The sequence below is a fragment of the Ovis canadensis genome, chromosome 2 (assembly GCF_042477335.2).
Source record: "Ovis canadensis isolate MfBH-ARS-UI-01 breed Bighorn chromosome 2, ARS-UI_OviCan_v2, whole genome shotgun sequence".
Classification (NCBI taxonomy): Eukaryota; Metazoa; Chordata; class Mammalia; order Artiodactyla; family Bovidae; genus Ovis; species Ovis canadensis.
Genome location: NC_091246.1, coordinates 172,991,316 through 173,006,970, shown reverse-complemented (window position 1 = coordinate 173,006,970; position 15,655 = coordinate 172,991,316).

Genomic DNA, 15,655 nt, shown 5'->3' with positions numbered 1-15,655 from the left:
TTTGCATCAGGTGGCCAAAGTTTTGGAGGTCCAACTTCAGCATCAGTTCTTCCAATGAATATTCAGTGTTGATTTCCTTTAGGATTGACTGGTTTGATCCTCTTGCAGTCCAAGGAACACTCAAGAGTCTTCTCCAGCACCACAATGTAAAAGAATCAATTCTTTGGTGTTCAACCTTCCTTATCTTCCAACTCTCATGTTCATACATGACTACTGGAGTTTATATATGATAGTTTATGGTGAACGATGTCAGATTTGAGATCTCCTAAGTAGAAGATTTAGCTTTGGGACTGAAACACAGGCTTTATCACACAAATGATTTTGTGTAACAAAGTTTTATTAAAATATGAAAAGGGACAGAGAAAGCTTCTGATATAGACATCAGAGGAAGATGGAAATTGCCCTGCTCATTAGGCTTAGCAAGGGAGCTATGTACCTTATTACAGTAAAGGGTCTTAACAGACCCACTCCCATAATATACGTCTTAAGATTACACGATTAGTCAGAAGGTTCTTTTTAAGGAGAAACATGTCCTTGAGCAAGATACATTGTTATATTGACTAAGACAAAGCAATGTAGAAAAAAGTTTGTCCTTTTCTCCTCCTTGAGAGCCTTGGACCCCTTTCTCCTTCTGAAGGGTCCTGGACCCCTTCCTCCTCAAGGGCCTCAAACTCCTTATCAACCTACCTAGGGATGAACTCTTTCGTTTCCACCTGTTTCTTTCAGGATAATATAGTTGCCAAGGGGAAAGGGGCATTGATCTAGTTCTGTAGCTACTTCCTGCTTGCCAGGGGCACAGGCCCTAAATTGTTGAGGCAGCATATTCTCCTAACCCTCATATTGAGACTCTCTGATCCAGGGGCCTCAAGTAATAATTGGAGGAGGTTGTGGCACTCATAGGAGCTTGAACAACCATTTGTAGCTTAAAAGCTTTCAGACGGTTAAAAACAAAACCCATTTTGCAGTTACAGATGTAAGGCAAAACAGTCATTAAATCAAATTAAAACACAATCAAAATTAAAAGTTATATTATGTCCATAGTTACATCAGTCCATCTTAGAATTGTTAGATGTCATCAGACCAAGAAGTGACATCACATATGATTGTTGTTGGTGAAAGTATTTGCAGGGTTGAAGAAAGCCCTTCCCTTGAAATGAAGAAACCCACAATAGGAAGCCTTCAATTGATGAGGAGGTTGAAAAGCTGAAAGCTGAGTCACGTAATTAATTATAAGGCTTCAGGATATGATAATATCTGTACACCAAAACAGTCTGTCATAGACACAGTCTCTTCTACTTAGGGACAGTTCAAACCCTCTTTAAAGCCATGGGTAAAACTTTAAACCAACTGTCTTGTGTTTCCTGAATTAGCTTCCACAGATGCATCTTAATAATGTCATTAGCCTTTGTAACTTTTTCTGAAGATAGGGGTCCCCAGAAATAGTGTAAGTGACACTCTATTGCTAGAGCTTTCGATACCCCTTGAGTTACAGCATTTTTTAAGGTGGAGTATTGCTGCTCTGAACGTTAGAGTTTAAGATCCCACTTACATCATGAGAAGTCAGTACAGTAAGATTTTGTCCATTAGTACCTTATGAAATTTATGCATTAGCAAAACAATAGTAGCAATTGCGCTTAAGTTAAGTTCAGTTGCTCAGTCATGTCCGACTCTTTGTGACCCCATGAATAGCAGCACGCCAGGCCTCCCTGTCCATCACCAACCCAGAGTTCACTCAGACTCAGGTGCATCAAGTCAGTGATGCCATCCAGCCAACTCATCCTCTGTCGTCCCCTTCTCCTCCTGCCCCCAATCCCTCCCAGCATCAGAGTCTTTTCCAGTGAGTCAACTCTTGGCATGAAGTGGCCAAAGTACTGGAGTTTCAGCTTTAGCATCATTCCTTCCAAAGAAATCCCAGGGCTGATCTCCTTCAGAATGGACGGGATTGATCCCCTTGCAGTCCAAGGGACTCTCAAGAGTCTTCTCCAACACCACAGTTTTTGTTGTTGTTGTTGTTTTTTTTTTTTTTACTTTATTTTACTTTACAATATTGTATTGGTTTTGCTATACACTGACATGAATCCACCACGGGTGTACATGAGTTCCCAATCCTGAACCCCCCTCCCACCTCTCACCCCACATCATCTCTCTGGATCATCCCTGTGCACCAGCCCCAAGCATCCTGTACCCTGTATCGAACATAGACTGGCGATTCGTTTCTTACATCATAGTATACATGTTTCAGTGCCATTCTCCCAAATCATCCCACCCTCTCCCTCTCCCTCAGAGTCCAAAGTCCGTTCTATACATCTGTGCCTCTTTTGCTCTCTTGCATACAGAGTTATTGTTACCACCTTTCTAAATGCCATATATATGTGTTAGCATACTGAATTGGTGTTTTCTTTCTGGCTTACACCACAGTTTAAAAGCATCAATTCTTCAGGGCCCAGCTTTCTTCACAGTCCAACTCTCACATCCATACATGACCACTGGAAAAACCATAGCCTTGACTAGAAGGACTTAGTCGGCAAAGTAATGCCTCTGCTTTTGAATATGCTGTCTAGGTTGGCCATAACTTTTCTTCCAAGAAGTAAGCGTCTTTTAATTTCATGGCTACAATCACCATCTGCAGTGATTTTGGAGCCCAAAATAATGCAGTCTGACACTCTTTCCACTGTTTCCCCATCTATTTCCCATGAAGTGATGGGACAAGATGCCATGATATTCATTTTCTAAATGTTGAGCTTTAAGCCAACATTTTCATTCTCCTCTTTCACTTTCATCAAGAGGCTTTTTAAGTTCCTCTTCACTTTCTGCCATAAGGGTGGTGTCATCTGTATAGCTGAGGTTTTTGATATTTCTCCCAGCAATCTTGATTCCAGCTTTTGCTTCTTCCAGTCCAGCGTTTCTCATGATATACTCTGCATATAAGTTAAATAAGCAGGATGACAATATACAGCCTTGACATTCTCCTTTTCCTATTTAGAACCAGTCTATAGTTTCTTGTCTAGTTCTAATTGTTGCTTCCTGTCCTGCATACAAATTTCTTAAGAGACAGGTCAGGTGGTCTGGTATTCCGATCTCTCTCAGAATTTTCCGCAGTTTGTTGTGATCCACACAGTCAAAGGCTTTGGCATAGTCAATAAATCAGGAATGGATGTTTTTCTGGAACTTGATTGCTCTTTCCATGATCCAGCGGATGTTGGCCATTTGATCTCTGGTTCCTCTGCCTTTTCGAAAACCAGCTTGAACATCTGGAAGTTCATGGTTCACGTATTGCTGAAGCCTGGCTTGCAGAATTTTGAGCATTACTTTACTAGCCTGTGAGATGAGTGCAATTGTGCGGTAGTTTGAGCATTCTTTGGCATTGCCTTTCTTTGGGAGTGGAATGAAAACTGAGCTTTTCCAGTCCTGTGGCCACTGCTGAGTTTTCCAAATTTGCTGACATATTGAGTATAGCACATTCACAGCATCATGTTTCATATTTGAAATAGCTCCACTGGAATTCCATCACCTCCACTAGCTTTGTTCATAGTGATGCTTTCTAAGGCTCACTTGACTTCACATTCCAGGATGTCTGGCTCTAGGTGAGTGATCATGCCATCGTGATTATCTTGGTAGTGAAGATCTTTTTTGTATAATTCTTCTGTGTATTCTTGCCACCTCTTCTTAATACCTTCTGCTTCTGTTAGGTCCATACCATTTCTGTCGTTTATCGAGCCCATCTTTGCATGAAATATTCCCTTGGTATCTCTAATTTTCTTGAGATCTCTAGTCTTTCCCATTCTGTTTTTTCCTCTATTTCTTTGCATTGATTGCTGAGGAAGGCTTTCTTATCTCTCCTTGCTATTCTTTGGAATTCTGCATTCAGATGGTTATATCTTTCCTTTTCTCCTTTGCTTTTTGCTTCTCTTCTTTTCACAGCTATTTGTAAGTCCTCCTCAGACAGCCATTTTGCTCTTTTGCATTTCTTTTCCATGGGGATGGTCTTGATCCCTGTCTCCTGTACAATGTCACGAACCTCATTCCATAGTTCATCAGGCACTCTATCTATCAGATCTAGTCCCTTAAATCTATTTCTCACTTTCACTGTATAACCATAAGGGATTTGATCTAGGTCATACCTGAATGGTCTAGTGGTTTTCCCTGCTTTCTTCAATTTAAGTCTGAATTTGGCAATAAGGAGTTCATGATCTGAGCCACAGTTCAGCTCCTGGTCTTGTTATTGCTGACTGTAAAGAGCTTCTCCGTCTTTGGCTGCAAAGAATATAATCAATCTGATTTCGGTGTTGATCATCTGGTGATGTCCATGTGTAAAGTCTTCTCTTGTGTTGTTGGAAGAGGATGTTTGCTATGACCAGTGCATTTTCTTGGCAAAACTCTATTAAGTCTTTGCCCTGCTTCATTCCGTATTCCAAGGCCAAATTTGCCTGTTGCTCCAGGTGTTTTTTGACATCCTACTTTTGCATTCCAGTCCCCTATAATGAAAAGGATATCTTTTTTGGGGGGGTGTTAGTTCTGAAAGGTCTGAGAGGTCTTCATAGAACCCTTCAACTTCAGCTTCTTCAGTGTTACTGGTTGGGACATAGACTTGGATAACTGTGATACTGAATGGTTTGCCTTAGTAACGAACAGAGATCATTCTGTCATTTTTGAGATTTCATCCAAGTACTGCATTTTGGACTCTTTTGTTGACCATGATGGCTACTCCGTTTCTTCTAAGGGATTCTGCCTGCAGTAGTAGATATAATGGTCATCTGAATTAAATTCACCCATTCCAGTCCATTTTAGTTCGCTGATTCCTAGAATGTCAACGTTCACTCTTGCCATCTCCTTTTTGACCATTTCCAATTTGCCTTAATTCATGGACCTGACATTCCAGGTTCCTATGCAATATTGCTCTTTATAGCATGAGACCTTGCTTCTATCACCAGTCATACCCACAACTGGGTATTGTTTTTGCTTTGGCTCCATCCCTTCATTCTTTCTGAAGTTATTTCTCCACTGATCTCCAGGAGCATATTGGGCACCTACTGACCTGGGGAGTTCCTCTTTCAGTATCCTATCATTTTGCCTTTTCATACTGTTCATGGGGTTCTCAAGGCAAGAATACTGAAGTGGTTTGTCATTCTCTTCTCCAGTGGGCCACATTACCCTTAAAGAATGTGGCAATAGCCTTTTTTTCAGTAACAAACTAAACTCTGACCCTGTGGGCAAGCTCAAACTGGTAGTGTGAAGGAGAGAGTTTGAAAAGCCTTAAAAGCCATTTGAGTCTCTGGGGTCCAAACCAGCTCATCGGTTTGGGCTTGCTGAGTCTCAGTTATAAGTTGATATAGGCCAGGCAAGTTCCCCATAACCCAGAATTCAAATGCAGCAATGGCCTGTATTGCCCAAGAATCCTCTCAACTGTCTTATAGTCATAGATAGGGGATAATTTAGTATAGGTTTAACTCTAGAAATCATCCTTCAAATCAATGACTGAAAAATATTTGACTCAATCAGGAATTTCAGACAAAGTATAAGGATTAGGCACTCATTATTTGTATATCTTGAACAAGTTTCCACTTATCGTTTGACTTTTTTCACACTGAATAAAAGGAGTGTTGTATGGACTGTTACAGGAAATTAATAGTCCTGCAATTTTGAATTAAATGTTAAATTTTCAATGATGGGTTTTAACCCTTCCTTAACCCCGGGCTTTGTGGATACTGTTTTTGATGTGGAAATAGGTGAGGATCTTTGAGCTTGATAATGACAGGAACAGCATTTTGTGTTCAACTCATAGTTTTTCCATCAGCCCACATTTTAGAATTTACATTTGTGCAATTAATGGGAGAGAAAGAGCAGGCTCAATATTCGTGAAAACAAAAGCCTGGATTGGTCAGTATATCCCTCCCCAAAAGGGGTGAGGGAGACTCTGGCATGATTAGAAACTCATGAAAAAAAATAGTGCAGAGTCTCAGTTGCAGTTTAAAGAACGACTGAAATAATATCATTTGCTTCGTCCAGACAGCCCCATTATGGTAGTGAGTGAAGAGGAAAGCAGACCAGGATGTTCAGTGAGGGCAGAGAAAGTTACCCAAGTGTTAAAAAAAAAAAAAATTTTGACTGATTGCCACCACCACCCTCCCACACACACACACACACACACACACAGTCATTAATACCCAGGGTTCCTCAGGTGTAATTAGGATGGGAGCTTGTGTGGGGACGCTGGGGCATCTTCAGTCCCAATTGCCTTGAGAGTCCAATCCCTGGGGCCTATGCTTCGGAGGGCATTCTCTTTTCCAGTGTAGTCCTCTGTAGACCAGACATGGAGCTGGGAGCAGCTTAGATGCCCAAGGGGAATCTCACTTGACATTCCCCTCCTTTCCACCGTAATAACAAGTCCATCCCTTTCCACCTGTGTCCCTCTGGGCACTTTTCCCAGGCTATTTCAGGACAGGTCTAACAGCCATTTTGGGGGCTTCAGTCTTCTGCCTGGTTCTTTGTTTGCCTCCTATTTTCCTCCTCATATTCTCTACCATAATATACTGTCTGAGCCAGCTGCAACAGTTTTTCAAAAGACCTATTTGGTCCGAACGCCTGTTTTAGTAGCTTATGGCTGATATCTGGAGCTGATTGAATGAGAAATATATCTTTAAGTTCATTCCTCTTTTCCCCACTTTTGGGATCAACATCAGTAAACTTATGGAGAGCCTCTCATAGTCTATCTAGGAATTTATGAGGAGTTTCCTTCTCTCCCTGTTCTGTGTCAGCCAACTTAGCATAGTCTAAAGTCTCAGCACATGCTCACTTGAGTCCTTCAAGAACCCAGCAAAATGGCTCTGTTATGGGAACTGTTTGGCTCCCAGTAGGGAGGAGGTCTATTTCATGTTCCCTCTTTCCCCTTATCTCACGTTCAAGCCATTAATCTCCAAAAGTAGTAGCTTCCTCCAAAACTCCAGCTTTCGAGTCAAGACTCAGCGTCTGTCCAAAGAAATGCATTACATCTCTCCAAATAAGTTCATAAAGTAAAGTTAGCCCTGTAAAGGCTTCTATGTACAGTTTGTATACTCTTGATAATATTTGACCACACTTGGTACTGTTTGAATTTCTGCAAAGACTGAGGCAAACCCTCCTGGAAGGGTGCACTAATTCTCAGCCTGTTCAGTTGGGAGCCCCTGATACAGGGGCAAAGTAAGAGAACAGGAGGGAGCTGAAAGTTTCACTCCCAAATCTGTATGTACCTTTAGGACATAAGTCTGGCATGTCTCACAGAGAGATGAAGAGCAACATATATGGCACTTCTACCCATTTCTCTTGCTTTCTACAGAACTGATCTAATTGTAAAACAGTATTGCAATTGAGACCCTTCAACAAGCTAGCATTCTCCATCTTCCAAATGATACTGTGACCATTTGGTATCACAGAAGAAGATCAGGCCTGTATTTTTTAAATTCTGGGGATCAAAATTGTCCCAGTTTTTTAAAATATATTTTAAAGGCATGGTTATGAAACTGCAAGTTCCCATCTGTAAGAGTGAAAGAAGCAGCATACACAGCTGTGGCTTCTTTTTCCTGGAGGCATCCCTCCCTGCTCTAGGTGAGGGTGTGGACAGACTTCCCACCAAAGCTTTTCTTCCCTGGTCAGACTTAGTCTGTCCCCTACTGACGCAGATGCCTTACTCATCCCTCCTGGTTTTACCACCGAGGGGGATGGCAGAGATGCACAGAGCTAGACCTAATGGCATGCCAGATTGATTTCTAGTTCCTTACCACCAAGACCTTTGTCTGATTTTCCCTTTTCCTCTTATACCTCCCTGAGTGGACCAGAGTGGCTTTCCTGGAATGTTTCCAGAAATAGGACTACTAGTGGAAGGATCTGTCTTACATGTGTCTGTACACATTCCTGAGTACAGTCCAGACCACAATAGAAACACTGAGTTATAAAGGGATGAACCAAAACCCAAGATGTCTCTTCTGAATGTCGCCACACCATTATATGTGATAGCAGAAGGGTCAGCCAGTGAGGAAAAAATGGCTTTTGTCCTCAAGCTACTAGGGCCAATATTTTCAGTTCATTTCATGGTTATCAGCAGTGCTTTTATCCACATAGATCAGAGGCATAACCACAAGAAAGACTCAATTTCAGGTCTCTGACCCCTGAGGTGGCAGTGTAATAAAAAGCAGAGACATTACTTTGCCAACAAAGGTCTTAGTCAAGGCTATGGTTTTTCCAGTAGTCGTGTATGGATGTGTGACTTGGACTGTGAAGAAAGCTGAGCGCCAAAGAATTGATGCTTTTGAACTGTGGTATTGGAGAAGACTCTTGAGAGAGTCCCTTGGACTGCAAGGAGATCCAACCAGTCCAGCCTAAAGGAGATCAGTCCTGGGTGTTCATTGGAAGGACTGATGCTGAAGCTGAAGTTCCAATACTTTGGTCACCTCATGCAAAGAACTGACACATTAGAAAAGACCCTGATAATGGGAAAGATTGAAGGGGAGAGGAGAAGGGGAAAACAGAGGATATGATGGTTGGATGGCATCAACGACTAGATGGACATTAGTTTGAGTATATTTCAGGAACTGGTGATGGACAGGGTGGCCTAGTGTGCTGCTGTCAGACAGGACTGAGTGATTGAACTGAGCTGAACTGAACTAGACCTACTCCCATAATATGCATCTTTAGATAACAAGATTAGTCAGAAGGTTCTTGTTAAGGAGAAACATGTCCTTGAGCAAGACGCATTGTTATACTGACTAAGACAAAGAAATGTAGAAAAAATCATTTGCCCTTTTCTCCTCCTTGAGAGTTTCAAACTCCTTTCTCCTCAACGGCCCTAGATCCCTTTCCTCAAGTGCCTCGGACTCCTTATCAACCTACCTAAGGGTGAGCTCTCTCACATATATGTGTGTATATATATCAGTTTAGTTCAGTCGCTCAGTCGTGTCCGACTCTGCGACCCCATGAATCACAGCACGCCAAGCCTCCTTGTCCATCAACAACTCCCAGAGTTCACTCAGACACACGTCCAACGAGTCAGTGATGCCATCCAGCTGTCTCATCCCCTTCTCTTCCTGCCCCCAATCCCTCCCAGCATCAGAGTCTTTTCCAATGAGTCAACTCTTCACATGAGGTGGCCAAAGTACTGGAGTTTCAGCTTTAGCATCATTCCTTCCAAAGAAATCCCAGGGCTGATCTCCTTCAGAATGGACTGGTTGAATCTCCTTGCAGTCCAAGGGACTCTCAAGAGTCTTCTCCAACACCACAGTTCAAAAGCATCGATTCTTCGGCGCTCAGCCTTCTTCGCAGTCCAACTCTCACATCCATACATGACCACTGGAAAAACCACAGCCTTGACTAGACAGACCTTAGTCAGCAAAGTAATGTCTCTGCTTTTAAATATACTATCTAGGTTGGTCATCACTTTTCTTCCAAAGAGTAAGTGTCTTTTAATTTCATGGCTACAATCTCATTTCTGCAGTGATTTTGGAGCCCAGAAAAATAAAGTCTGACACTGTTTTCACTGTTTCCCCATCTATTTCCCATGGAGTGATGGGACTGGATTCCATGATCTTCATTTTCTGAATGTTGAGCTTTAAGCCAACTTTTTCACTCTCCTCTTTCACTTTCATCAAGAGGCTTTTTAGTTCCTCTTCACTTTCTGCCATAATATAAGGGTGGTATCATCTGCTTATCTGAGGTTATTGATATTTCTCCCAGAAATCTTGATCCCAGCTTGTGTTTCTTCCAGTCCAGCGTTTCTCATGAGGTACTCTGTATATAAGTTAAATAAGCAGGGTGACAATATACAGTCTTGACGTCCTCCTTTTCCTATTTGGAACCTGTCTGTTGTTCCATGTCCAGTTCTAACTGTTGCTTCCTGACCTGCATACAGATTTCTCAAGAGGCAGGTTAGGTGGTCTGGTATTTCCATCTCTCTCAGAATTTTCCACAGTTTCTTGTGATCCACACAGCCAAAGGCTTTGGCATAGGCAAGAAAGCAGAAACAGATGTTTTTCTGGAACTGTCTTGCTTTTTCAATGATTCAGTGGATGTTGGCAATTTGATCTCTGGCTCCTCTGCCTTTTCTAAAAGCAGCTTGAACATCAAGAAGTTCATGGTTGAACTATTGCTGAAGCCTGGCTTGGAGAATTTTGAGCATTACTTTACTAGCATGGGAGATGAGTGTGTATGTATATACACATATAAGCTAAGCTAAGCTAAGTCACTCCCGTCGTGTCCGACTCTATGCGACCCCATAGACGGCAGCCCACCAGCCTTCCCCGTCCCTGGGATTCTCCAGGCAAGAACACTGGAATAGGTTGCCATTTCCTTCTCATATATATATATATATATATATATATATATATATATATACACTATATATATACTATATACTATATTATATACTATATATATATAGTATATAATTAACATATATATATGATTCCTAATTGACCAATCGTATTTTTATACAATATAGTATATTATATATAGTATATATAGATAATATATATAGTATATAATATGATATATATAGAATTACTATTAAACATGAATGATCAATTAACATGAAAAATACTCAACTTCATTTTTAATTATGTATGCAACTTTTAAATGTAATATTATTTGAATTGAATATATGTAAACATATGAAAGGATTTTATTATAAGTAGAAGATGGTGTTGGTAAATAGACACGTGCTATACCTACTAAAGGACAATTAAAGATATATATCCAAGTATTTCAAAAGTGGACATGTTTGGAGCCAAACATTTCCATTCTTAGAAATTTATATTAAGTAGTTTGTTAGTTGAAAAATCTGTATAAGAAAGTTTATTTATATATTTTTTAACCTTTATATTTCACAACAGTTTTAGATTATTTTTTTGAAATGCTACAACGTTATAGTTTACATATACCCTCTTCTAAGTCTATTACCATTAACATTTTTCATGGCCTGTTAAATTTGTTACAATTAATGAACCAACATTGGTTCATTATGATGCAGTTCAGTTCAGTTCAGTCACTCAGTTGTGCCCGACTCTTTTCAGCTCCATGAACTGCAGCGCACCAGGCCTCCCTGTCCATGCCCAACTCCCAGAGTCCACTCTAACCCATATCCATTGAGTCGGTGATGCCATCCAACCATCTCATCTTCTGTTGTCCCTTTCTCCTCCTGCCCTCAATCTTTCCCAGAATCAGGGTCTTTTCAAATGAGTCAGCTCTTTGTATCAGGTGGCCAAAGTATTAATGAAAGTCGATAATTTATTTAGATATCTTTACTTTTTACCTAATGTCTCTTTTCTGTTTCTAAAGTCCTTCCAAGTTACTACATTTAGTCATCATGTCCCCTTAAGCTATCTCTCTTGGCTATGAGCTTCTCATCCTTCCCTTGGTTCTGTGGCTTTGGAAGTTCTGTAGTACTGTTAGGGTGTTTTGTAGAATACCTGTGAATTAAGATTTGTCTGATTTATTTTTGTTCATGAACAGACTAGATGTGTTTCTGAGAGGAAGGCCACAGAGGTAAAGTACCACTTTTCATTACAAAGGTTATACTATCAGCATAATTCATCACCATCAACGTTAAATGTGATCACCAAGATGAGAAACTATTGGTCTAGTTTCACTACTGTCTTATTCCTCTTTTCATGCTGTACTTTTTGGAACAAAGTCACTATGTGCAACTCACATCTTCAAGGGCAGGTTATCTACCAAATTATTTGGAATCCTTCTGAACAAGAGAGTTATCTATTCTCTTTTATTTATTTATTTTTCAATTACTTACATTAATATGGTCTCATGGAAGTTCTATTTTAATATTGTTTATAAAGACATAGCTTTGAAAGTACTTTAAATGTTCATCAGAGAAGGGGACAACAGAGGATGAGATGGTTGGGTGGCATCACTAACTCAATGGATATGAGTTTGAGTAAAATCTGGGGGTTGGTGATGGACAGGAAGCCCTGGTGCTGCAGTCCATGGGTCACAAAGATTTGGACATGAGTGAGCAAATGAACTGAACTGAACTGAACTGAACTAACATTATAGAACTAACATTATATAAAATTATATGCAATAAGATAATATGTAGCATACCATATGTCAAAATCAGCATGGCTTTTATTTTCTCTTCACATAATAGATAGTGACAAGCCTTCATCTCATTTCACAACTCTAAAGGATCTGCTCAATCATGGAAAAGAAAGAGCTACCATTTGTTACATGTAATGAATGCTATATCCTCAGTGTGCATCTTTTGATTACATCTGTAAAGATGTATCATCACCATGATCTACATTCTAGAGAAGCTTCTGAGATTTCTAAAACTTGTAAAGACTCCCACAGTTAATAAAGAGGAGTCAAGTTTTAAATAAAGAAAAGTTTAAATCCAAAATTCATGTGCTTAATCATTATGTTATATGTAGGAACACTTGCTCTTATAATGTTATACAGACTACTCTGCACTCACCCACTTAACACTACATGCTTTCTCTTACTACATCCTCCCTGGGTCTTCAGTCTCTTGGCTTTAAGTTCTATATAAAAGTATTGTTGTGGTACATATACACAATGGAATATTACTCAGCTATTAAAAAAGAATGAATTTGAATCAGTTCTAATGAGGTGGATGAAACTGGAGCCTATTAAACAGAGAGAAGTCAGTCAGAAAGAAAGACACTAATACAGTATATTAACACATATATATGGAATTTAGAAAGATGGTAATGATAACCCTCTATGCGAGACAGCAAAAGAGGCACAGATATAAAGAACAGACTGTTGGACTATGTGGGAGAAGGTGAAGGTGGGATGATTTGAGAGAATAGCATTGAAACATGTATATTAACATCTATGAAATAGATCACCAGTCCAGGTTCGATTCATGATGCAGGGTGCTCAGGGCTGGTACATTGGGATGACCTTGAGAGACGGGATGAGGAGGGAGGTGGGAAGGAGCATCAGGATGGGGAACACATGTACACCCATAGCTGATTCATGTGACTGTATTGCAAAACCACCACAATATTGTAAAGTAATTAGCCACCAATTAAAAGAAAAAGAAAAAAAAGAGAGAGATAAATCAAAGGAGCAAAAGAAAAACAACAACAACAACAAAACAAACAAAAAATATTCTCCTCGAGTCATCCCTTGATAATTTACCCAGATGACTCATCTTGCTTTTCTCTTAAATTTTAAGGTTGGTTATGATGATACACTGACTTCTGAATCCATATACGTATGGTTATTAATTGAACAATACTTGCAGTAGGCTTTGGAAATGCCAGACCCATATAACTATATGTCATATTCATAAAAGCAGTGTCTGTTGCACTTGTTAGCTGTATTTGAGATACACGTGGAGTTTTTCATTAAGACTGGTTCCATGGAAAGGGAAAACAAAGCGCCTGCTCTTAGAAAGACAAACATAACTTTAAAAATGAGTTACCCTTCAAAGAAGAAATTCCGTTTTAATTAAAAGCTGTTTTAGTTTGTCTGTTTATCTGAATATTTTAAAAAGTTTATTAGAATCACAGACATTGCTATCAGGTGCAATTGGGCCAGGAGAAAAGTCTCAACTTGGGTTGCACTTTATAATACTCTGTTTTATTTATTAAATTCTTGCCCTAATTTTTTTATAATGTTATATCCCAAGGTACTGGGAGATGTGTATCTTATTAATATTTAAGGAATTCTATATTTATCTTATTTATAACATTTTATTATTTTTAATGTTATATTTTAAAATATATTTTAAGTTTTAATTTTCTTCAGTGGTTGTGATATAAGTTCTAGCTAATTATAGGAAGTTATAAAACATGAAGACTATAAAAGTGGTAATTCAATTTCAAAAATAATAATTCTAATCAATTAGTTAAACTGTAACAAAAAACTTAATTTTAAAAAAGATTTCTGCTCACTTCGGCTCTTTTTCTTTAATTTCTCTATTATAATAATTCAATGTAATATAACTCATGAACTGTATAACAAAAAATAGTTTATCTACTATTCAGATATTCATTTTCCAAGCTGAAAATGTTTTAAGAATCTTATATTATGAAAATGCCACCTATGATGAGTTTGTTAACATTTTTATTTTGAACACGATCTTTACCTTGTTATTGTTTTTAGGAGACTGGGGGTAGCCTGAGGATAATCTTTTATATATATACATTTTTTCACTATTTATAATAAATGTGGCTGTCACTCATCAATCATATTCCTAATATTATGCTTTTTGTGTAGACATATGATAGTTTTTAACTTTGTTGAGAAGTTCTTTGAAAAGTGTTAAATTTCTGTGAAGTATAAAGGGTAACAATTAGGCAAATTTCATATTAAACCTGTTTTAAATTTTTAATCAGTTAAATATATCTAAATGTGTGTTAAATTTGGTAATAAAATGCTTCTGTTAGGTCCATACCATTTCTATCCTTTATTGTGCCCATCTTTACATGAAATATTCCCTTGGTATCTCTAATTTTCTTGAAGAAATCTCTAGTCTTTCCCATTATATTGTTTTCCTCTATTTCTTTGCATTGATCACTAAGGAAGGCATTCTTCCTTTTTTATTTATTTTTTTTAATTTTACTTTACAGTACTGTATTGGTTTTGCCATACATCAACATGTCACCTTACTATTCTTTGGAACTCTGCATTCAAATGGGTATATCTTTTTCTCCTTTGCTTTTAGCTTCTCTTCTCTCATCTATTTGTAAGGCCTCATCAGACAATCATTTTGCCTAAAAAGGCAAATGCAAAAGCATTTCTTTTTCCTGGGGATGTTCTTGATCCTTGTCTTCTATACAATGTCATGAACCTCCATCCATAGTTCTTCAGGTACTCTTTCTATCAAATCTAATCCTTTGAATCTATATGTCACTTCCACTGCTGTTCTTTCGAACTCTGCATTCAAATGGGTATGTCTTTCCTTTTCTCCTTTGCCTTTAGCTTCTTTTCTTTTCACAGCTATTTGTAAGGCCTTCTCAAACAACCATTTTGCCTTTTTACATTTCTTTTTCTTTGGGATGGTCTTGATCCCTGCTTCCTGTACAATGTCACAAACCTCCCTCCATAGTTCTTCAGACACTCTGTCTATCAGATCTAATCCCTTGAATCTATTTGTCACTTCCACTGTAGAGTGATAAGGGATTTTATTTAGGTCATACCTGAATGGTCTAGTGGTTTTCCCTTCTTCCTTCAGTTTAATTCTGAATTTGGCAATAAGGAGTTCATGAACTGAGCCAGAGTCAGCTCCCAGTGTTGTTTTTGCTGACTCTATAGAGCTTCTCTCTGTTTGGCTGCAAAGAAAAAAATCAATCTGATTTTGGTATTGACCATCTGGTGATGTCCATGTATAGAGTCTTCTCTGTGTTGCTGGAAGAGAGTGTTTGCTATGACCAGTGAATTCTCTTGGCAAAACTCTGTTAGGCTTTGTCCTGTTTCATTTTGTACTCCAAGGCCAAATTTGCCTGTTACTCCAGGTATTCCTTGACACTTATTTTTTCATTCCAGTCCCCTATAATGAAGAGAACATCTTTTGGGGTATTAGTTCTAGAAGGTCTTGTAGGTCTTCATAGAACTGTTCAACTTCAGCTTCTTCAGCATTACTGGTTGGGGCATATACTTGGATTACTTTGATATTGATGGTTTGCCTTGGAAATGAACAGAA